The 24,797-nt window shown below is 43.8% G+C and overlaps 1 protein-coding gene across 1 annotated transcript in view; it reads right to left on the bottom strand.

Annotated features, from left to right (window-relative positions):
* Window positions 1-18,986, bottom strand: part of PSEN1 (presenilin 1) — a 159,687-nt gene extending 140,701 nt beyond the window's left edge. The window contains exon 1 of the mRNA XM_069208931.1: window positions 18,698-18,986. The gene's annotated coding sequence lies outside the window, so the exon portion shown is untranslated. The remainder of the gene's footprint in view (window positions 1-18,697) is intronic.
* Window positions 18,987-24,797: the final 5,811 nt, after the last annotated feature.

Consider the following 24,797-nt stretch of genomic DNA (forward strand, 5'->3'; position numbering starts at 1 on the left):
CTGGCATTGATGTGGAAGGGACTGGTGCAGGTTACAGATCTAGAGTGGAAGCCTGTACTGATGTTGATACAGGCCTGAAGCAGATCCCAAGGGGTCAGATGGCAGAAAGGAAGCTCTGCAGGCAGCAAACTGAATGGGGGCTACGGTCGTTCTTTTGAGCCCCAAGGAGCACCAGAGGAAACCAGAAGTCAGGTAAAAACTGCCTAGGTGCCACCGCTGTCCCGGAAAAGTCAAGGCGGCCTGGAAAACTCAGGATGCACCAAGATCAGCTGAGTAATCGGCTCTGCAACAGGAAACCTCACTTCAGGGCCAATATGGGGATTAGAAAAAGCGGCATGGCAGCATCAAGTGGCATGCAGGAGTACTGCTGCAAAAAGATTTCCAAATGCACTTTGGCATCTGGGGTGTATTCGATGGTGAGGGATCTGCTCTTGCAAGTATCCACCAGAAACAGCGGACTGTAAAGCTAGGATTAAGGATGTCTTACAGAGAAGAGACCACAGAAGAGCCATGAGAGTCCAGCTGGCTAAGAAACAAGAACAAGTCCAGCATTAACTCGGTGGTGAAGCTATAAATGAACTATTATGCAACATCACTGGTGAAGTTGCACTATCCTTGTACTGTCTATCTGTAAATGCCCTTCTCAGCCACAGAGACCTGGAGGTTCAAAATCCAAAATCTTAACACATCGGCGCGAGGTCTGGTCTTGCTGGCTGGAGTTAGCACTCTTGTTTGCAGAACAGTCCGAACCATCTCTTTCACTCACAGTACTTGAGATACCACTAATTTGTGGTTGTATCATAATACTAAAGTTACAAAACTTAAGTCTAGTTCCTACAGGGAACCAGAGAAGTATTGGGGTCCAGATTGCTTGCTGAAAAAAAACTTGACTGAGACCGTACATTTGAGTACACGTTGTGACAGATTAGTAACTTCACTGGATATCGTAGTGGGTGCTGACCCAATGTATCTAGCACAAATGCAACATCTTGCTTCCAATTGTGACATTAACTAGTGTCAAAAATACTGAAGTTCTGAAAAACCTGGCATTGGTTTCCAGACCCCCAATCACTGCTTATTTGGCTAGCAAAATTCTTTGCACCTTGGAATACTGATGTTATTTGAGTGGCACTCTTACTGTTTGGGTGGTGGGGTTTTGGGAGCAAACACTAATTATATTTGAACGGAACATGTGGCTGTGGCTTCCGTCTGAGTTGTCCAATGTTAAGTCAAAGAGCAACAAAGCAATGAGCTAGAGATATCAGTTTAAGGTTGCAACACTGTATTTGTTTGGCCTGCGACTGGTCCTGTTGATTGGGATTTAGTAAACAATGTAGCAATACTGAACAGTTCGGAAGTCTCTTTTGTTGACGCAAGAGCAGCCCCAAGGATACATTTGGCAACCAGGCCAATACTAAAGAAGACCTCATGCCTAATGTGTCAACTCTAAAGAAAGGGTTTTGGGTTGCAGCTTTGTTAAAGAAGTACGCAAGGATCTAGCACCATCTACTTTATGATGTGTATGATGCTCTTAAATGCTCTATTCACTTGCCTGTAAATAAAATTATTTTTGTTCTTTGAAGATATGGGCTAGACATTGATATTAATGAGTGTCATGCTATATTTAAGTTTATAAACATTATCACTTCTAAGAGTAAAATCTTGACTGCTCGACTAAACTGTCCCTGTACACTTAAGTGCCTAAAAGGAGGAATATGGTTAACTCACTGGATTGCAATAGTATTGGCAGCCCTGAAACACTGGTGGTAAATAAAATTACACACAACAGTGACTGCCCAATAATCTCGGATTCTCCTAGGGATCCCAGGAAAAGGTCTAATTTTTGCCTATGGTAGAGCAATTCTACTGTAGCTTAGAACAGCTCTTTATTTAAAACCACCTGCTTCATTACAGGTGTGCCCTTCCAAGCACCAGCAGAAACCACAAAGCTCTGGACTTCAATTCTGTAGGCTCCAGTACCGTACTTAGAAACCAAGGGCCATTTTAAGGTGAAAGTGCCTCCACTCTAGAATAATGAGGTTAAAAGAACATAGGTGTTGTGATCTTCTCGGAAAGATGTCAAGCCAACTAGCATTCCTAATACATTTGATTTTGCATTTTACACATATGCAACAACACACAGATTGTGTTTTGTCCGGAAGGAGCTAACAAACAATTCCAAAAAGCTTTCAGGTACTGCCAGTGGGATAGTAACCAACTGTCTGAAGCAGAATTCAGATGAGACTGGTGTTACTGGTGACACTACACTCTATGAATTGCCTTCTTCTGGTCTGTTGCTATTGTTTCTTCTCCGGTCCCTACAAATAAGGTATGAAACTTGCCAAAGGATTTCTAATACATTTCTAATAGACAAAGTTCTCCGACACATCTAACACAGTAACACCTCAGGAGAGGCAAATTTATCAGCCCTTCGTACTATCAGCAGCACAATCCTTATCCTGCTACCTAGTTCCACACAAAGAACGGTGGTCAAATCTAAATCCTAAACACTTAACTACAGGAAGAACTGGGCTTTACTAAAGACTGATATTTCATATTAAAGACAAAAACATATTAGCATGCCTGTTGTTTGGAGTCAATCACAATGGCAACATTTCAAATTAATCAAATTATTGTGCCTACCAGTTGGAAAATGATAGCTTTTAATCGCAGTCATTTGTCTGTCGAGGGGGATAATGAACAAGGTCTAACTTTCATGCGATCTAAACAGCTTAGACTCTATCCAGCCAGTTAAGAATATGCATTAATTTCTAGCTCAAGCGGTATGCAGAGGAAGATCCAATTGACACTTGGTACATAAAATGAGGAACACACTCCCTCCTGAAGTGAAAAACTCACCTGCTTCGGTCTTTCAGGAAAATAATAAAACCGTGCTCTTTACCAAAGAGACCAAGATGTAGTCTGTCTCTCTGCTTTTTTTGTGCTGTCTGGGTCTAATCAGGTAGTGCTAGGAAGCTCTTTAGTGTCAGTGTGCAGGACCAACCAAATCTGGATTGAACTCAAACCACTTCGCTGTAGAGAGGTTACACCAGGAGAGTCAACAGCTCCTTTTGCTGGAACAGCTGCCAAAATAAGGTCTGATTTTAGCACTAACAATCCCAGTTGGTACAGACATAAACTCAATAGCAGATGTCATGGAGAAAGTGAAAAGTGACCACTAATTTGAGATTACACAACAGCACAAAAAACGGTATCTGAGAAACAGAACTCTAAATACTGTTACTCTCCTCACTCCAAAAAAATGCATCCAATCAATAAATGGATCAGGGAACCATACTTTGTAGTATGAAGATAAGTGAAAATAGCTGGTGGTTTTCTTTTCATAATACTACTATTTAGCCACTCTTAAACGATGGAAAGATCAATAGCAGAATGGGATGGAACTATTAACATGATTGCCTCTTTTGGGAAACACTGCCCTACACACCACCACTTGCATCACTAGCATGCTAATACCTCTCTGTAGCTACCTTAGGAATTGAATGGGAAACTTCAATTAACATCATTATCTGCAAGCATTAAAGTTGAGGGCCCCTCGGCCTGGATACATAAGTGACAACCCTTGTTACAACAGGTCTTTCTAGAGTGCAAGCAGCTCAGGAGAAGCCGGACTGAGGGCTAACTCACAGGAACTATCCAAATGACAACTTCACTATGATGGTTTACATTCCTACGCCGAACAGAGAAGGATCACCAAGCTCCAATGTGGAAACTCCAGGAAAAAAGCTATCAATTTTGGTTTGCATAAGAATTCCACCAAAGAAACACACCATCTGGCAAAGAATTGTTCCACAACAACCATTTGTGATTCTGTGTCAACATCCAGCTAAAAGCATTTGTTTGTTTATGGACTACACAGGTCAAGTGAGCTGAGGGGCCTTCAAGTTCTAGGTACATGAACTAAACGCACAGTTTGAGAGCCTCAACACAAAAAGCTTTTAATACAATGCAAGTTATTTTTCTTGTTGACTGCATCACAATAATACTTCACCTAAAAACTTAGAGGCAGGAAATCCATCGCTGCCAACTACATGCATTGCATTAAGTAAATCAGCTGAAGTTCCCTTGACTGAGTCTACATGCTGTTCTAGAACTGGAAGCTGCAGTTCAAATAAGTAGGCACTCGAAAAGGATCAAATAAGCTTCTGCTCGACAAACTCCACTGCATTTTTAGGCTCCAAAGGAGCAATCATTCGCAAAGGCTGAGCCACAGAACAAGAACTATGCATAAAGTCAACAACCCCGGTACCTTTTGAAAAGATACAACTTTGAGATAAATATCTGAGCAAAATATTTATATTTCTGGAATAATATCAGTTTCTGAGAGCTTGAAAGCCTTTTGCTTAAACATGTCCAGTAACACCTGAATAAACTGAATATAGCATCTGAATCAAGGATACATTTTCTATATTGAGTAAGAATCTCAGCTGGTGTAACAAATTGCAGCTGTGGTGAAGGTTACCTGCAGCTTCTTTAGATTTCTCTGCTTTGATTAACAAATAAGGAAAGATATGGATTCACAGTCTGTGGCCAGCAAAGGTACCACGGGCCAAGCAGAGGCCAAAAGGCAGCAGTGCCTCTTCAACCACAAATCCTAGGAATTTTCTGTTACAATATAAAAACGTAACTCCTTCAGTGCCGAAGACGTAATGGTTACGTCCTGTGGCACAGCGATGCTGTGCCACGGATGTAACCATTACATCCTGTCACTGGCCCATCCCCATGGACCTCCCACCCCCTCCCCTGGGCAGGGATGGTAGGGATGGCAGGGGAAACGCTTCCCCTGCCATCCCCAACACATCCTCCCTACTGGCAGCACGCGCTGACATCACACCGCGATCGGGAAGCAGGAATGCACACTAGACACCAGCGATTTCTTTTTTGTGTCTATTTCAATTGGGGGGAGCAGCTCCTTGGGGGGGAGGGGGGGGGGGGGCGGCATATTGTTTTATGCCGTTTCTGCCTTCCTTATGGGCAGATCAGCTGATTATTTCTAGGCCAATCAGCCCCCAAGGGGGGCAGAAGCTATAAGGCACCAGGGATTATTAGGGTTTGATTTTTTTTGTGTGAGGGGGCCGGATGGCCCCTTGGGCAAGGTCACCTCTCCAAAGGGGGAAGAGAACCGTTGGCCATTTCTGCCCCCCTCGGGGCAGATCAGCCTATTTTTTTTTTTCAGCCTGGGGGCAGAATCCACTAAGGCACCAGGGATAGTTTGTGTTTCTGTTTTTTTGTGGGAGGAGGAGGGGGTAGCCCCTCTCCCCAAAGGGGGGAAATAACTAACTGTTGGCCATTTGATCAGCCTATTTTGTTTTTTAGGCCCATCTGCCCCAGAGGAGGGCAGAAACCACTAGACATCAGGGAAAATTTCGAAAGGTTTGGTGGAGGGGCGTTTGTCTACTGGTTAAGTATTTGCATTTGTGATTATAATAGGTTATTTCTACTTTTTGTTCTAGTTCAAAGCTTTTGCTTCCTTTGCAGTGCATCCTTGCGGTTTTGGCAGAGGTTGACCTGCAGTTTATGTAGTTGCAAGTATTTTGGTAAGAAAAAACAATTTACTTCAAATGAGTATTGCTGCCATGCAGGAATAACAACATTTTTGTAAGTGGTGTACTAAAAGCAGGATTGTGTGTGAAATTGTCCTTAGATTTGTGCATGATGATATTTGTGTTGTCTTATATGTAATTTTCTTTTCTTTTTTCTTTTTAGTGGGATATCTTTGGTGATTGCTGTGTCTGTGCAGAGTAGCTGCTGGCGAGTCTAGCTTTTTCAGGCAAGTGAATGGTATAGTTTTTTAGTACATAACTCTTTGTGATAAAGCCACACTTTGTTTATTACTTATTTCACACAGTGCTGGTTGTTGTTGGCATATTTGTCAAGTTACACTTCTTACAAAGGATCATGGCTAGCTGCAGGGTGACTGCTCAGCAGGTTGCTGGTATGTTTTTTTAGTCGTTTTCTGACCATGATTACGAGACTGACTCTGCATCTGAGGCACAGGAGGAAATGCAAGATTCTGGCAGTGAATTTTCTGTCCGAAAGGAATCATCTGATGAGGAAGCCACTCATTGCGGATGAAGGGCCTGTTTTAGAGGAGGACACTGATGTGCCAATCGTGCAGCAGCCTGGAGCTGAAAGGCTTCCCATTTGGAGACCTGACACGTGGGTTGCACCAAACATGGAGCAGCCACAGTTGCTGGCCTTTACTGGTCTCTCGGGGTGTAGAGTCCATACGGAAAACTTTTTGCCTATAAATTTCTTTCAGTTGGAGTTAGTGAGAAAACTGTGTGGAAACTTGGTAGACAGATGTTTAACAAAGGTCACAATTTGTACCTAGATAACTTCTACACTGGAAGGGAAGTGTTCAGAGTGGACACTGTTGCTTGTGGCAAAATGTGCTCTAACCGTAAAGGCTATCCAAGGGAGCTTGTGTGTATAAAACTTGAGAGGGGACAGTGCAGTGCCTTGCATAATGATGAACTACTAGCTTTGAAATTTGCAGACAGGAGGGATGTCTAAATGCTGACTACCATTCATGATGAGAGTACTTCCGCTGTGACTGTTTGGGGTCAGGCTGCTGAGGTGTGCAAGCCAGCGTGCAATTTGGACTACAATATGCACATGGGTGGTGTAGATAGAGTTGATCAGAGGTTGGAACCTTACACTGCTGTTCGTAAGTCTTACATTTGGTATAAGAAGTTAGCTATTCATCTTTTCCATTTGGAAACTTTTAGTGCTTTTGTTGTCTTCAAGAATAGTTCTCCAGAGTCAAGTACGACATTTGTTAAATTTCAGGAGTGTGATAGAGAGACTTGTTGTGGTGGAACAGGCAAGAGTTCCTAGAGAAGCAGTGGTGGAGGATGTGTCTAGATTGAAATATCGCCACTTTCCTTATCACATTCCTCCCACGCCCAAAAAAGACTTTCCCGCTAAGAAATGTAGAATCTGTGCCCGAAGAGGTATCTGGAGGGAGACTCGTATGTACTGCCCCGATTGTCCTTCCAAGCCTGGGCTGTGTGTGGCCGGCTGTTTCAGAAGTTACCACACCTGAAAGAATTATTGGGAACTACCGTGAGCATAAACTGCATTTTCTATATTGTTTTATATTTTTTGTTCAGTTTCTCGGTTGGCATTACTATCATGTATTTAGTTAGAGCTTTTGTGTTTGTAGTTTTGTACTTACTTATAAATTAGTGTTTTCTTTTTTTGTTAACAAAAAAAGTGATGGCAGTGTGCGTGAAGTGGTGCTTGGCTGACGGTGTAAATAGTGACTTGCTGTTGGCCACTACAACACACTGCTAGCCAAATGCCAGTCCAAAGACTCCGTCAGCTGGTGTGATTGCTGCGTCAGGCATGTTGGTGTATGAAAGTGATGGGGCCATTGAGTGGCTCTGTCTGTTGATGCGAGTATTGTAATATGCTGGGCCCTTGGCTGGCAGTGTGAATGGTCTTGTGCATGTCATGTATGAAAGGTGTGTGAATGGACTGTAAAGTGGTTGGTGCCTTGTTGTGGCTTTACAGCTCACGAGCTATGAGCCATAGGTTCAGTTTTTTGGCCTTTCAGTTATTAACAGTGCATTTCATTTTTGGGAAATGTCTTGTTAATAAAATTTGATCTACGAACTATCACTCACCATCGTGCCAAATCCAACCAGTATGTGTGGTAAAAATAACAAAACCTGCTGCGCTGTAATCAGGTGTCGCAGCACACCCATGACACGCTAGGTGTCTCGGTGGGACTCCGATGATGAAGCATGCCACCGATTAGGGTGGTGGGTGAGGGGTCTTTTTAGCATAATCTAAGGGCATTTCTTTTCACAATTTGAATGTTTGGACCATCACTACTTTGCAAGAGGGGGGCACCTGCGTTTTTGGTCCCAGGCGGCAGTCATTTAGGGAAACCTACCAAACCTAGACATTTCTGAAAACTAGACACCCGGTGGAGTCCAGGGAGGTGTGGCTACACAAAAAAAAAAAAAAACATTTCCCACACTTTTCTTTGTAGGATCCATGTTGTGTTTTGGGGCATTTCCTGTCGCTGGCACTAGGCCTACCCACAAAAGTGAGGTACAATTTTTTATTAGGAGACCTGGGGGAACGCTGGGTAGAAGGAAGTTTGAGGCTTCCCTCAGATTCCAGAACTTTGCAGCACCCAAATGTGAGAAAAAAGTTTCTTTTTTGCCAAATTTTGAGGTTTGCAAAGGATTCTGGGTAACAGAACCTGGTGAGCACCCCATAAGTCACCCCATCCTGGATTCCCCTAGGTGTCTAGTTTTAAAAAATGGACAGATTTGCTAGGTTTCCCTAGGTGCGGGCTGAGCTGCAGACAAAAATCCACAGCTGGCACCAAAACACACATCAGATTTAAATGCAAAAATGTGATGTGCCCATGTTGCGTTTCCTGTTGCAGGCACTAGGCCTATCCACAAGTGAGGTACCATTTTTTATCTAGAGACTTGAGGGAACAAAAAATAGATGAACAAGTATTATTGCCCTTTGTCTTTCTCTACATTGTAAGACAGTGTGTAAAAAAGAAGTCTATTTGAGAAATGCCCCCTAATTTACATGCTAGTATGGGGACCCCGGAATTCAGAGATGTGCAAATAACCACTGCTTCTCAACACCTTATATTGTGCCCATTTTGGAGATACAAAGGGTTCCTTGATACCTATTTTTCACTCTTTATATTTCACCAAATGAATTGCTGTATACCCGGTATACAATGAAAATCCATTGCAAGGTGCAGCTCATTTATTAGCTCTAGGTACCTAGTGTTCTTGATGAACCAACAAGCCCTATATATCCCCGGAGCCAGAAGAGTCCAGAAGACATAACAGTATATTGCTTTAAAAAAAATCTGCCATAGCTGGAAAAAGTTACAGAAGAAAACATGGACAGAAATGGCTGTTTTTTTCAACTCAATTTCAATATTTTAATCCAGCTGTTACTTTCTCTAGAAAAAACTTTAAGGATCTACACAAATGACCCCTTGCTGAATTCAGAACTATGTGTACTTTTCAGAAATGATTAGCTGTCTGGGATTTACCATTGGTTTCACACCCATTTCTGTCACTAACTGGAAGCAGGCTGAAAGCACCAAAAATAGTAAAAATGGGGTATGTCCCAGTAAAATGCAAAAATGGTGTTTAAATATGTGGTTTTCTGATTAAAGTCTGCCTGTTCCTGAAAGCTAGGAAGATGGTGATTTTAGCACCGCAAACCATTTGTTGATGCCATTTGAAGGGGGAAAACACATGCTTTCTTCTGCAGCACTTTTTCCCCATTTTTCAGGGAAAAAACGAAATTTTAGCCGTATTTTGGCTGATTTCTTGGTCTCCTCTAGGGGAACCCACAAACTCTGGGTACCTTTAGAATCCCTAGGATGTTGAGAAAAAAGGACGCAAATTTGGCGTGGATAGCTTATGTGGACAAAATGTTATCAGGGCCTAAGCGTGAACTACCCCAAATAGCCACAAAAAAAAAGGCTTGGCACAGGAGGGGCAAAAGGGGTTAATATGAAAGTAAGTGTTGACCTTCTAATGAGACAGTCTTGACCATCAAGAACTTGCATAATTGTTTACAAAACAATCAATCTGAATTTTTGTTTTTGAGGAAGTGGATGAGGAGTCAAAGGTCTAAAATACAATGTACGTGACCTCCGTTTTTAGAGAACCGGAGGTATTTGGAATTGAACCCCTTTTCACTTTCGAAAGGAGGATTCTCTGCATGTCATGTGCCGTGCGGCGTTCGTTTCTCCATAACACGAGGCTCAGATTACCTTTCCCTATATTTAACCTAATCACTTGTTGACAATTCACACGGATGACAGAAGCAGCAATGTTGTTCTCTTTTTAATTGGTAGTTTGTATTTCTTTGTGTTGTTGTGGAAAGTTCAACAAAAAAAAAAGTGCTTGAAAAGTAAACATTTGAATCATAGAAGCCAGAGAATCAAAAGAGATAGCAAAGAGGCTATGACCCATGGAAGAGAAACAAAAGGTTGACAAGCAGGAGACATGAATGAGAAACATGCAACCAAGAACGACAGAAAAGGCAATCGATGAAAACCATGGAAAGTGCAAGCACACAATATGTTTTTACCAACCCAACAACTGCACTGTGTGGCAGGCTCGGGCCTAAGGAAACTTAGAATGTGAAAAAGCTGTTTATCACATGCTCGGGTTCAAGGCACACAGCCACCAGTTAAGATCACAACCGCCAACGACCCCACATATTCCACCTCGACATTCCAAACAACAATAATCCATTTTATCCAGCCCGTGGATTTCCTTAAGTGAATTACTGTTTTCGGATGTATTAGACCAATAGATTGAACTGTACTAAACTGTGACTACAACCCCCACAATCCACTAATTTTAAACTTCAAAACCCTAGACGTGAAAGACAATGTCCAAGTCACAGTGACACTAGTGAAAACAGTTGTTTAGCCAGCCTCAGAGTCAGAGACTCAGTCAGCCAGAATCACTGATACTGGGCGTCTGACTAAAATCACTGGCAAAGCCGTTAAGGTCCCAAAGGTGATACCTATTGGCTTTGCAAATGCTTGTCAAGGTTTCAATGAACCATAAGCCCCTAGAGAGTCTCGTGTGCCATTAATTTGCACATAAATAAATATCCCTGTGACAATTCTAGAAACACTAGAAACTCAATGAAAACAGGAAGGGAAAACACAAAAGGAAGAGAAAGCTGGTAAAGTGAGCACAGAAACTAAATATATATATATTTTTTTTAACGAGAAGTTCTGATAGTGGAGTAAAAAAATAAAGCCCCACCTCTTTGGGAAAGAAATCTTGGCGATGTTGTAGTTATTATTGTAATTATTATTTGTACAGCGTACAGTCTACAAGAAGTATGGCACTGCAAGATCTTTTGGTCGGTCCAAACATTTCCAATGCAGACATGAGACTAATATGGTTTTTTGAGAGGAGAATAGTCAGTAGATATTGTCTGTTCTAATGAGTTGGTGGAGGGGTTGGTAGAGGAGTCCGATGGCTACTGCTTACACATTTCCTTGATGGGAACATGTGCCTTTTGCTTGGCAAATGTAAATATATGGTAAATACTTGCATGTAGCAAGTCCAGTTGGATTAGTGTAGTGTACACACAATTACGTTGATTTTTTTTTTAGCCTAAGTAATGTGTTCCCGATACTCTATTCAGTGGTTATCATTTTAACCAGCAGGAAAAATGAAAAGCTACCTGGCCTCATCACGATTCACGCCTAGACCTGCAGAACGCACACAGATTTCTGCATCGGGTGTTTCACTCACTGATCTAAAGCACATTTACTCCATTCACCATTTTTATTCCAACCCGATGCATGGTAAACGCTTTGCATAGTCAAAGGTGACATGTTAAAATAAATGTTTTTCTTATCACGTTTGGTACATGTTTATTCGTGTCTGACAATGTTTTATTAAATAGCTAGCCGGCAAGATGGACTTTTAAACATCCGAAAAAGGAGCTGAGGACCAATGTAAAAAAATTGAGTCCTATGTGGTGTGAGGGCTAGTCCTCACCATGTAATACTCTCACAATACCCCAGAGATGGTCCTTGGATTCTCACTATTAAATCCTTAGCTCAGCCCTGGCAGTGTGGCAAAGAACAGTCAGGCTTTACTTGGAGGAACAAGTGTTAAGCATTTCGCAGCACAAACGTAGACGATACGTGATTGACATAACTCAAAAGAAAAATCTGACACCAATTTATAAAAATAGCACTCATTTTATCTAAATTTAGACACCAAAATGAACTGTATAGGTTTTGAAAGAACTGGTGATATCAATTTCAGAAGCAACAGAAAATAACTGCAGAAATGGCATTTAAACATTGCATTGAAGTCAACGGGAAAATGTGATATGTTGCAACAAATTACTTTAAGAGACGGGCTGAATTAAAACCTTGGGGATTCAGCTACTGCAGTATCTGGGACCAGATCACGACAGTCAGAGCAGTTTTACCTGGCCCTTGAAATCTGGCTGCAGAGTTGTCCTGGCTGTCTGTGGTGGTGAACGTGATTCGCATTGAAGTCATTGGCAGGGATGCCACTGGTGGAAAACAACCACTAGGAGGTCGAGCTGCAAGACACCTTTGCAGGGGTCAGGTGGTGTGGGCCCTGGGACCAGGCCACAACATTCAGTTCTCTCCTACCGGGTCCACGGGGGCTGGTTGCAGAGTTGACCTAGCTGTCTGTGGCGCTGAATGGGGCGTGCACCGGTGCTAATTTTTACCACGGGTGCGAAGGTGCTGGCAAGGAGATGCAAAATCTCAGCTGGTGCTGGGTTGCAGGCTGCATGTTGTGCCCTGCACCTGAAGCATCAAGTATAGGGGTTAGTTATCGGACTGGTAACCAACAAGCCTTGGCAGCAGTAAAGGTTCCGGAATCCTTTGGGAAGTTACCAGTGTCCAAGGGAGTGAGGTAGCAGCCTGAAACTTGGAGGCAGGCTGGACTACAACTACCAGATAATACTGGACCACCTGGTTCCTGACTATTCCAACAGCTGGCTCAATGGCCGGTATAACTTTGGATCCTGCTGTCATTTTTTCCCGCAGTTTGCAGGGGGACTGGTGCCAACAGTCTAGGGGAGACTGAAATTGTTTCTGGCTTCCACAGGTGTCCCTCTGCTTGTGAGTAATGAGTTTCAGTCAAGGACAAAGGTCGATCATGGAGATCCTAGTCTGTAGCCTAAAGAACAGAGTTTCCCTCTTTTCCTTTGGAGGAGTGGGCAGAGTCCGGTTGTTTGGTGATGCAGAGCTTCTTCTGGTCGTTCTTTGAAGTTGGTCAATCAGACCTAAGGTTCTGGTGTCAGGGGTGTCCCTTAAATCCTGGATTTAGGGGAGTTAGGGGTGTGGAGACTAGTAGCCAATAGAAAGCTAGCTCCTATAGCTAATCCGCCTGCGAGGTGACCACATCCAGTGGGACAGGTCACCACTAGCTACCCAGAACCCTCCATTCTGCCACTTCTAAGAGAAAATAAAATTTTGTGCACAGACCAGGGTGCTCAACCTAGAAGTTGTCAGACTGCTGGGGGTGTACACAGTCCTGCGTAACTAGTTTCCCACATGTCCATGAGAAAATGTGTGGTGGGGGGGGGGGGATTTCCTCGCTGGAGGACAGAGCTGATGGCTATCAGGGATGGTGAAGCCTTTGAAGCTCACCAGACTCATGGCCATATTCACTAGCCTGGCTGAGGGGCACCTCTGACCTTAATGGAAAGGCCGCTATGGAGACATAAAAAGCTCATGCTCATATGTCGGCACCTTCAATGTAACGCTCCCCGCCTCATGGCTTGCAGAGGCCTGCCTTTGGGGTGTCTGCTATACTTATGTCAGTGCATGGAACTGTGCCACCCATGGTGGGGGCACAGTCGAACTTGAGCAGTGTGCAATGTCTGGCAGTCTGCAATGGCAGGCCTGCCACTAATACTTTGGGAGGGTCACTCAGGGTTGCACAAACTCGTTCCGCAGCCCTTGGGACCCCTGTGCCACCTATGTTCTGAGTACCCTAGGTAACATTTACTAGGGCGTTACAAGGGGGTCATTTCTAGCCAATCAGATAATCACCAAGATGATATAAAGACTTAGGGAGAAAGCACAGGCACTGGAGCCTGGATAGCAGGCTTCCAGTGCACTAACAGACTCGTACACATCAGCTTTGGGGGCTTAAAGTGGGGGGAGAGGGTGACCACACATAAAGGGGTATATTCCTACAACCAACAAGAGAGAACATATGTTGGCTGCCTTGAGAAGTCAAAGATGACATGTTTGCACTAGACAAAATATCTGAATAAAATATTGTTTTTCCAATTAAAGGTATAGCAAATGCGTACTAGTGTCCAATAATTTTCACAATGTTAGCTGGAATAATGGCCCACTGTAACATCTGGGAAAGTCATTAAGAACCAATAATGGAAACCCAATTGCCAGCAGTCTCAGTATAGAGGGAAACTGGTAGGTTTTTATGACCAACACACACTGTGAAATGCTGGAAGGGCTTAGATAGAATCAGCCATAGGCATGAGCTTGAGATGGCTGATCATTCTTCATCAATCCAAGTGTTAATATGAGATAATCAGTTGCAGTGTAATTTTTAAGATTTTTGGGGCCTTAGTTGAAGGCATATTTTGAAGTATTGAGTATGAATTCAACCTAATCCAAGCCCTTGTGATGTCCAACAACTGAGTCAAAAGTAAAATTTCAAAAACAAGGACACAGAAAAGCAGCCAAAAAGTTCGAGGTGCTCACCATCTCTTAGTCAAAAGAAAGCTTGAAAAAGCTCATTGGTGGCAAAAAAACTATTATAGGCTAACCAAGAACTTACAGTGGGCTTACAGCCTACCCATTAATTATGATTGGTTTTGTCACTCTAATTTTATGACTTGCTTTCCTCCTCTTGTGTTTGTCCCTTCCTGGGGCATAGCCTCTTTATCCTTCTTTTGATTGGCTGACCTGTATATTTCTATTGAACACTTTAAGGGAACTATCTCTTTCTTTTTAGGTAAGCACTCCATGAGAGTTCCCAGCTCCCTCCCTCATATGCTTTTTCTCCTAGTATTTTATTTTATCTCTGCTGGGTGCTCCACCAACTCAAGGATCCTTTTTTAACGTTATTAGGGTCGAGCCTGCGTTGCATGCGCTCGCGCATCGCAGCGAGACGCTTTAGTGTTTAGAAAAGGGCTCGGAGCCCTGTCGACATCACGTCAGTGTTTTTCATTGGTCCGTGGGCTTGCCTAATCAAATCTGCTTGCTTTCATTAGTCGAAGGCATGCATACGTCATGCCTTTTCCAGTGGCTAGCCCTCCTCGAGCGCATCGACCAAGTACAGAAAACATGCGAGGCTCGCTGTTTTCTGTCCGGCTCGTGGACTTCTTTTTCTCTAATTTACAAGCGCGATTTCGCTTGGCAGAAGTCGAGCGCTTTACATAGTTAATTGCACTTTTTCGGGTTACGTACATAAATGCACTTTAGCCGATAGGTGAAAAGTCAGGTTAGGAGTTTACAACGCTATCAGCTCTAACATGAGCTAACGTGAGACCCGTTGCATTGCAAATGCTTGTTTTTTATTTTATGACCACCCACTCCCCCCACCATCCATGGGGTCATTTTTAGGTTTCGCTGCCACACAACTGCTTGTGTGTGGTGCTTGTAAAATCTCTTGTTGATTATTTAAAAAAAAAAAAAAAACAGACTTAACTTTACTTACTTAGACTTAACATTGGCTTAGTCCATCATCGCTCTAATTTACGAGTTTCTGATTGGTCAGCACATCGTCTGCTTTCACTTCCTACTCTCTTCTTTGGCATCCATGCAGTTGCGTTCTTTGGGACCAAGTACTCCTTCCAATCACTTGCCATTGGCTACTGGCCAGTTTCCTTCCTCTGGTTCCGACGCTGATAGCACTTCTTTTTTCCCCATTTCTTATCAAGCACTTACCCACGCTGTATTGCATCTTTTTTCTTTGCCGAATGCTGGTTTCAATGTCTTCCTAGCACTCCATTTCGGCGCATGTGTTGGTAATCAGTCTTCCCCTTCCACGTTGGCCCAGTCTTCTTCCTGCACCACACTGCTGTTTTTTTTTTGCTGCTCAACATGACCCACCCCACCACTTATCGAGTTTAAATCAGTTAGAAACAAGGAATAATTAGGCCTTAGCTAAGGATATGCTGTCGGTGACTTCGGAAGATTCAGTTTTAACTTGGGGGTCTGCATGCAGCTGGTTTAAATAGTGTCACTCACTTTCACATTCTTTAAAAGTTTTTTCAGGTCCAATTTCCAGAGCTACAACTCCCTCTCTGCCAGGGTAAAGTGTATTAAAGGGGGATACTGGAAAGGCAGGATTGGTTCTCGACGTCAGCTCAATACCCTGTGATTCTAGTTTGATAAACATGCCCCTTGATTTTTAGCTGAGTACGCAAAGTTAGACGCCTTAAAACAGCTTAGAGCAGGCGCCACGAATCACCAAGCAAGGCGCACAAAAGCATGGTTCCGAACCTAAGAAGACTGCCAGCAAATCACTGATAGATGTGATGCTGTGATTTCTTTCACGTCAGGAACATCTAAGAAACATGTGAATGTGCAGGAAATGCAGTTCACAGATGCTGCAGGTGCTCAGTAGAGCTCCACAACTTGCTTTATTTTCTCAGCATGTATAGGTCTTCATGGTGTCCACTCTCTAACTTCCATTCGGAGCCTCTCGAGCACAAATATTCTACATTAAAATACTAAGAAAGTGCTAAGACACCAGACGCCAATCACTAGCAACTTAAAGACAGCACCATGCCATGCTTCGGACAACTCTTGCTTCGTCATTTAGCAAGTAAACAGAGTAAGTCCACAATGCCTGTGTTTTTAGCATGCTTTGGCAGCACCTGTGTAGCAGCAACATTATGTGTGAAGTCGCCAGTTTTTGCTGAACTGCACCATCTTAAGGGCAGAAGGAGTTTCATATGCCGACTGAGCAGTAATTCCTAAATGGCCTCTCAAATAATCCCTACATCTAGGTGGTGTGTCTGAGCATGCCCTAGGGATTAGTGCTTCATGTTGTGAGAAGGACTTTTTCTAGTCGTGTTCCAGTGATTAATGTTTGTAAAATTGCCTCTGAGCATGCCTTAATGATTAGGGTCTCATGCAAATGAAATCGCCATTTTACAATTTTAGTTTTCATTCATGTTTGACAGTCATTACCAAAAAAAGCACTTTTTTCAAAACAATGTGTCAAATTTTGTGTTCCGAGACGGATGTGTGCTATGTGTGCACCTCGATGGTGACCACTAGTTCCTTTGGGATGAGTGAAAAACCGTGCTTCTTGCGATCTGGTCCTACGTGCTTATGCACCAGTATGTCCCTAATGCAGGCCTCAGCACCTCCTCTCCAGTCTGTGCATGTAGAGCATTAGTAGTGTTTGACAAACACATTTTCTATCTGAAGCTCCCAAAATCAAGCTGACTCTGAAGGTTCACTATTTCCATCACAAATCTGAATTTGTCCCCCCTTTTGTAGACCCAATACAGTAACTTGCAGGCCATGTCACCAAAATCATCTCGCTTCATAGCCACCTCAGTGGTGGCTGGCATTAGCAACAATTTGTGCTCCTTCATCTCTAATGTAACTGGTGCTCATGTAAAGAGCTCCAATACCTTCTGATCAGGTTTGCGCTCTCTGTCTCCAGAGCACTTCACTTTACACATCTGTTGCTTTCTTTTATTAATAGTTTTTCTTTTTGTTTATTTTGTTACACATGTTGCACAGCAACCCGTGTTGCTACACAACGTGTAAACCTATGCCAATTCTTGTTTTAAAATGTATTTCTATTTTTTCTGCAGGTTGTAAGTTGCTGTCAGCCCCTCAACCTTAAAAAAGCACTTTCACACTAGCTATAATGATTATTAAGAACGGATTCATTTCAGATACAGTGAGGAAGCCACTTCAGAGTCATTACAAAACAGAACATAACTACAATCCTCCGACATCCCTGAAGGAGAGCTGTACCCATCCCTCTTACAACACTTTCTTTAATTTATCACAAAAACATGCACTTAACAAGAAAGATCATCAGTTAAGGTAATTTATTGAGCTCCACGTGAAACAACTGACAGCATTTAAGTTTATAGCTTGTAAACGCAATCTTTGTAATTCGTATTGCCTAAGGTTATCGTGTAGCAGCTACACATGAATATTTATCAATGCATGCATATCTTTTTTAACCACCACTTCTAGCATTTGCTACATATTTGCGGTGGCAGAACAGTAGACAAACATAAATGAGTGTTGTATACATGAACAAGTACATTGTAAACAAAAAGTATTTACATGCATGCATGTCTGCTCTATTACAAAGCTGAAAGTAAAGATTTGATTGTTAACATGCCCGTCCTACTCAAGTAAATACCAGATAGGTGTGAGACATTTCGTTCTGTGACAAATCCAATCATTGTACATTGAGTATACTAGTCAGTATACCATTCATTTATTTAAAGAAATTGTTCCTCTCTTCCGGGTTCAGTGTATGGTAGTTGCCTTGCCGGATACTGGTTGCTTAATGCTGCCCAAGATGAATAAGTTACTGGTTTATACAGTGTTGTGTCGTCATTGCAGGATGTTTTAATTTAAAAAGTAGGCCCCACAGGACATCGCATCCTGCAGGACGTGCCAAAAGCATCTAGCTTGGAGGAGCACATACATCCATGGACCGGTCCAAGCAATATTCTGGTAAACCTGTGTCTAGCATGATGATATTTCATAAAAGTGGCGAAATGTGACAGAAGATGGAAAGGGTCAGTAGTAAGTATGGGGGAGTGCAAAGGGGTGGGGAGTTCGGAATAGGGAGAGAAGAGCACGGTAAAAAGAGAGGTGAAAGCAGCGGGTGCATCGAGGACGGAGAAGCAGCTAGGAAGATACCTAAGTAGGTAATTTGGCTACAGAAAGAACAGAGCGTTAGGGGAAATAATGGTGAAGAGAAAAAGGAACAGGATGAACAAAATAAAGAGTAAGGGTTGGTTGGAAACGAGCAAATGCTGGTTGACGCCGGTGGCGGGGGCTCATTTTGGCAGGCCGTGCAGGACGCTAACAGAGTTATGTACAGCCCCTGGGTCTCGAGCATACTTCAGTGAACGTGCCTCTAATGCCCCTTGCCACCCCCGCCTCTACAGGGCCGGTACCCACCTGAAACCGCTCCGCTGCCCCGGGTCCAGAGTACTAAGGCTCCGTTCCTTCCCTGGCACATCCGCAGTGCACTTCCTGGCGGCAGCAGAGCACCACCCCCGGGCCCTGCTCGCGATGGAAGAGCAAGGAGCACTGCCGACAGGGGACCAGCCCGCAGCGAGCATGCGCATCCTGCAACGAGGCGGCCATCATGAATTACACGCGAGCAGGAGCTTTCAAAACCACCTGGTTGGAAAGCGAATAGGTAGGTCCAAAAATGCATGCTTAATTATCTAACCAGTCACAAAGTAAAGAGCTTGCCGCTAATATTTAATATTTTAAATTTATGGAATTCCCTAGAAATTATTAATAGCATTTTTCTACTTAACAAGTATAACAAAGTAATCCCTTTCTAATACTGACAACAATAGAACTGTAAAAGAAAGATGACGAAATATGCTCGGGGGTTCTATTTGGATGAGAGGCCCGCCGCTTCAAAATGGCTGTCGCTCGCACGGTGTGCAGCCGCACGAGTAGCAGTTCGGTATTCATGGAAACAAAAGACGGCCACGCGCTCGCCGTCCAGCTGTTGGAAGTAAACAATAGGGCGCTCCTGGCGGGCAGCCTGTCCCGCTGTGGCCGCGGCCTCCTGCGGCTTTAGGAGCGACCCGCTGGTGCGGACGGTGGAGCGGGTGATCGCATTTACGCCTCAAAGGGAAAATACAAACGGCAGGCATTGGTGCTGTGCCATGCCTGGCACGCTTTGACTCGCGCTGTAATTGTGCTGACCGTTGTACAATTGCATCATCGTTCCAAACAGTTTTTCATAGTGAAGAACCTACAGCGTTAGAATACAAATAATAACCACTCTTTAAAGTTGTGAGAAATACAAATGCATTCCTTAGAACAAACATGCCACTAGACCCGGTCAGGCGGGAAACTCCCTATTTTTTTGGGCTTCGTTTGAATTTGGCTCCTCTTCAGTGGAAGCCAACGGGGAAAATACGTTCCCCGATTTATTTTACAAAATCTCAAACTTTCCTGTTTTAAAACGTTGGTATGTATGTTAGTAGGAAAACTATAAGAGCCGTTCCCGTTCAGCCCCAACTGACTTAACTTTTTCACTTTCATTGGTGACATTCTTAGGTGGAATGCACCATGAAAGAGAAGGCACTGAAGGGGAGACTATAATGCACCCCTCTTTCCCAAACAAACAAACACTGGCAAAGTCTATAGGTTTCGGCAAAGAAGAAATAAGACGGCAGCGAAGAAAGAAGACAGAGATGACGGCATGTGGCAAAGAAGAAAGGTAGCGAAGAAGGAAGACCAAAATGACAGCATGTGATGAAGAAGAACGAAGAAGGGCAGCAAAGAAAGAAGACGGAGAAGATGGCATGCAGCGAAGAAGAAAGAAGGTGACAGCAAAGAAAGAAGATGTCAGCAAAGAAAGAAGACGGTGTGCAGAAAGAAAAAAGAATTACCTTCAGTATCGAAGCCAGAGGAAGGAAACTGGCCAGTGTTCAATGGCAAGTGTAAAGAAATGGCTCCCTGTTGCAGTTACCCCCCACTTTTTGCCTGATACTGATGCTGACTTGACTGAGAAGTGTGCTGGGACCCTGCTAACCAGGCCCCAGCACCAGTGTTCTTTCACCTAAAATGTACTGTTGTCTCCACAATTGGCACAACCCTGGCATCCAGGTAAGTTCCTTGTAACTGGTACCCCTGGTACCAGGGAAGGTCTCTAGGGGCTGCAGCATGTCTTATGCCACCCTAGGGACCCCTCACTCAGCACAGACACACTGCTTGCCAGCTTGTGTGTGCTGGTGGGGAGAAAATGACTAAGTCGACATGGCACTCCCCTCAGGGTGCCATGCCAACCTCACACTGCCTGTGGCATAGGTAAGTCACCCCTCTAGCAGGCCTTACAGCCCTAAGGCAGGGTGCACTACACCACAGGTGAGGGCATAGGTGCATGAGCACTATGCCCCTACAGTGTCTAAGCAAAACCTTAGACATTGTAAGTGCAGGGTAGCCATAAGAATATATGGTCTGGGAGTCTGTCAAAAACGAACTCCACAGCTCCATAATGGCTACACTGAATACTGGGAAGTTTAGTATCAAACTTCTCAGAATAATAAACCCACACTGATGCCAGTGTTGGATTTATTAAAAAACGCACACAGAGTGCATCTTAGAGATGCCCCCGGTATTTTACCCAATTGTTCAGTGCAGGACTGACTGGTCTGTGCCAGCCTGCTGCTGAGAGACGAGTTTCTGACCCCATGTGGTGAGGGCCTTTGTGCTCTCTGGGGACAGAAACAAAAGCCTGCTCTGGGTGGAGATGCTTCACACCTCCCCCCTGCAGGAACTGTAACACCTAGCATTGAGCCTCAAAGGCTCAGGCTTCGTGTTACAATGCCCCAGGGCACCCCAGCTAGTGGAGATGCCCGCCCCCCGGACACAGCCCCCACTTTTGGCGGCAAGTTCAGGAGAGATAATGAGAAAAACAAGGAGGAGTCACTGGCCAGTCAGGACAGCCCCTAAGGTGTCGTGAGCTGAGGTGACTCTGACTTTTAGAAATCCTCTATCTTGCAGATGGAGGATTCTCCCAATAGGATTAGGGATGTGCCCCCCTCCCCTCAGGGAGGAGGCACAAAGAGGGTGTAGCCACCCCCAGGGCTAGTAGCCATTGGCTACTAACCCCCCAGACCTAAACACACCCCTAAATTCAGTATTTAGGGGCTCCCCAGAACCTAGGAACTCAGATTCCTGCAACCTAAGAAGAAGAGGACTGCTAAGCTGAAAAACCCTGCAGAGAAGACAGAGACACCAACTGCTTTGGCCCCAGCTCTACCGGCCTGTCTCCCCACTTCTAAAGACACTGCTCCAGCGACGCTCTCCCCAGGGACCAGCGACCTCAGAATCCTCAGAGGACTTCCCTGCTCTAGAAGGACCAAGAAACTCCTGAGGACAGCGGCCCTGTTCACCAAAGACTGCAACTTTGAAACAAAGCAGCAACTTTGAAACAACTTGCATTTCCCGCCGGAAGCGTGACTTGACACTCTGCCCCCGACGCCCCCGGCTCGACTTGTGGAGAACAATCACTTCAGGGAGGACTCCCCCTGACCGCGAATGCTTGCTCCTCAGATCCCGACGCCTGGTAAAGACTCTGCACCCGCAGCCCCCAGGACCTGAAGGATCCGAACTCCAGTGCAGGAGTGACCCCCAGGAGGCCCTCTCCCTTGCCCAGGTGGCGGCTACCCCGAGGAGCCCCCCCCCCCTTGCCTGCATCGCTGAAGAGACCCCTTGGTCTCCCATTGAAACCTATTGAAAACCCGACGCGTGTTTGCACACTGCACCCGGCCGCCCCGTGCTGCTGAGGGTGTACTTTCTGTGTGGACTCGTGTCCCCCCGGTGCCCTTCAAAACCCCCCTGGTCTGCCCTCCGAAGACGCGGGTACTTACCTGCTGGCAGACTGGAACCGGGGCACCCCCTTCTCCATTGAAGCCTATGCGTTTTGGGCACCACTTTGACCTCTGCACCTGACCGGCCCTGAGCTGCTGGTGTGGTAACTTTGGGGTTGCTCTGAACCCCCAACGGTGGGCTACCTTGGACCCAAACTTGAACCCCGTAGGTGGTTTACTTACCTGCAAAAACTAACAAACTCTTACTCCCCCAAGGAACTGTTGAAAATTGCACTGTCTAGTTTTAAAATAGCTATATGTGATTTATGTGAAAAGTATATATGCTATTTTGCTAATTCAAAGTTTCTAAAGTACCTACCTGCAATACCTTTCATTTAAAGTATTACATGTAAATCTTGAACCTGTGGTTCTTAAAATAAACTAAGAAAATATATTTTTCTATACAAAACCTATTGGCCTGGAATGGTCTCTGAGTGTGTGTTCCTCATTTATTGCCTGTGTGTGTACAACAAATGCTTAACACTACTCCTTTGATAAGCCTACTGCTCGACCACACTACCACAAAATAGAGCATTAGAATTATCTCTTTTTGCCACTATCTTACCTCTAAGGGGAACCCTTGGACTCTGTTCATGCTATTTCTTACTTTGAAATAGTACATACAGAGCCAACTTCCTACAGCAAGTGACCGGAAGGAGTACTTGGCTCAGAGGCCAGACTATGGCATAAACAGCTAAGAAGACAGCAGTCAACCTGCTGGCCAATCAGAAGCCCGTAAATTAAAGCAACGTTGGACCAAGCCAATGGTAAGTTCAGGGAAGTAAGGGCAGTTTCTAAGCCCCTTTTATAGTTTTTTTTATTAACAAAAGATTTCACAAGCACAGCAGACAAGTGTGCGCGTGCAGGTGAAACCCAAAGAGGAAGGGAAAAAAAGGAACAAGCCCCAAAAAAGATTATTCAATTGCAGGAGCATTTTCATCCTTCGCAGGAATCAGTGCCCGTCGAGGTGGATGGATCTTTGGACCCTGCTACAGGGAGTGGTAGAACCACTAAAACAATTTCAATACAAACCAGATTAAGTTACCCACCATGACCAATGTGGCCATAGAAGGAAAACTCCAGTCAGGAATAGAGTTAAGAGATTTATTACAAACTCAAGCTCAAAGTCATGTACACAGTTCGCAAGACCAGGTTATAAAGATACATAACCACCAGGGTTGCCCAAGATGCCGAAATAAGTTCAAGTGAAATAACATTAACAAAACTAGGCGTTCAAGAATAATAATACATATCATTAACAAGAATATCTGAGACACAGGAATCAAGAGTTACATAGGATTAGCAATCATCAGGCAGTTCTTTTTAGCAGCCATAATTTAGCTGGGCACTGGAAAAACCCTACAGTTGACCAAATCAGAGAAAAACATGTGGGGGCGGAACAGTTGCTGGCAAAAGACAGAAAGTGAAAAAGGGCAAACATAATTTTGAAAAAGATAATTTTGGACTGCAAGTCAATAGCTAAGGTGATAAAACGAGTAAGCGTCAGCATGTCAGAAGCTTGATCAAGAGTCTTTTACAAGTGTTAGGGAGAAAATCTTTAAGTCTAAGAGGTCTCAGAGGGGCAGAAGCAAGAGAAGAAGATACCTCTCCAGCATACAGGGTACAAGAAAAGGGGCTCAGCTTCTCATCTTTAGAAATCTGGCGGGATCTCTGCCAAAAGTCCAACTGGTCATTGATAAATCAAAGTTCATACAGCATTCTGATTTGCCAAAGGTGGCAGTCCATTTTACGTTGAAGGGGCATCATACGGGGCAATAGAAAGCGATCATAAGACTCCAAACTGTAACATCCATAAATCTTCCCAGGTCTGTCATGGGAACATCTTCCATCCACGTGGCTCCACGCAACTTTAAAACAATTGTATACGCTAGAGGTCCATGTCCAACAATTACAGCAATACATTTAATTAATATGTTTTAATAAAACACATTTAATATGCAAACCTATGAATTCATCATTAATAATACTTCATTATTATGTGTGTTACATTCACTTTAAACGGGAAAAAGACTGTTAATACATTTCAATGAGTATAATGGGGAACTACATTTCGTCTACTTTTGCACACATATTTGATTCATTAATCATTAGTCTAGAGTCTAAATTGCATCATAGTACCAGTTTAATCCATTTAACATTTAGTTTAATTCAAATACCACCTATGTAAAACTCTACATCATAAATGAATGCACATTAATAAAGACGCGTAAGTGCAATTTCTACATTCAAACCATTTGTACTTAGACTAACAAGGTATAAACTGTCACATTTTGATGACTTTTGTGACACGAGAGACACCATTAAAATCTACACAACATCACGATAAGTATTCCCCAAGAATGAGTTCTAGTTTTTAAAGAGATCCTTGCAGGATTACTAATGGAGCCACTATCCATTAAGCTGTCCACAGGTGCAAAGGAGACAGTTGCTGATAAGATCCTGCCACACCCTGAATCCAATTCAAGATAATATTAGCATTCAAAGTGTACACCTGCTGTCTATGAACTCATATTCAGGTTCCTCTCTAGGATTCACAAAAACAAAATCCGGCATAAAATCATTAACACACCTGACAACATTCCTAACATTCCATTATTTACCATCTTGAGTGATTGTGAATCCTTTGTTGATCTTAC

The sequence above is a fragment of the Pleurodeles waltl genome, chromosome 9 (assembly GCF_031143425.1).
Source record: "Pleurodeles waltl isolate 20211129_DDA chromosome 9, aPleWal1.hap1.20221129, whole genome shotgun sequence".
Taxonomy (NCBI): domain Eukaryota; kingdom Metazoa; phylum Chordata; class Amphibia; order Caudata; family Salamandridae; genus Pleurodeles; species Pleurodeles waltl.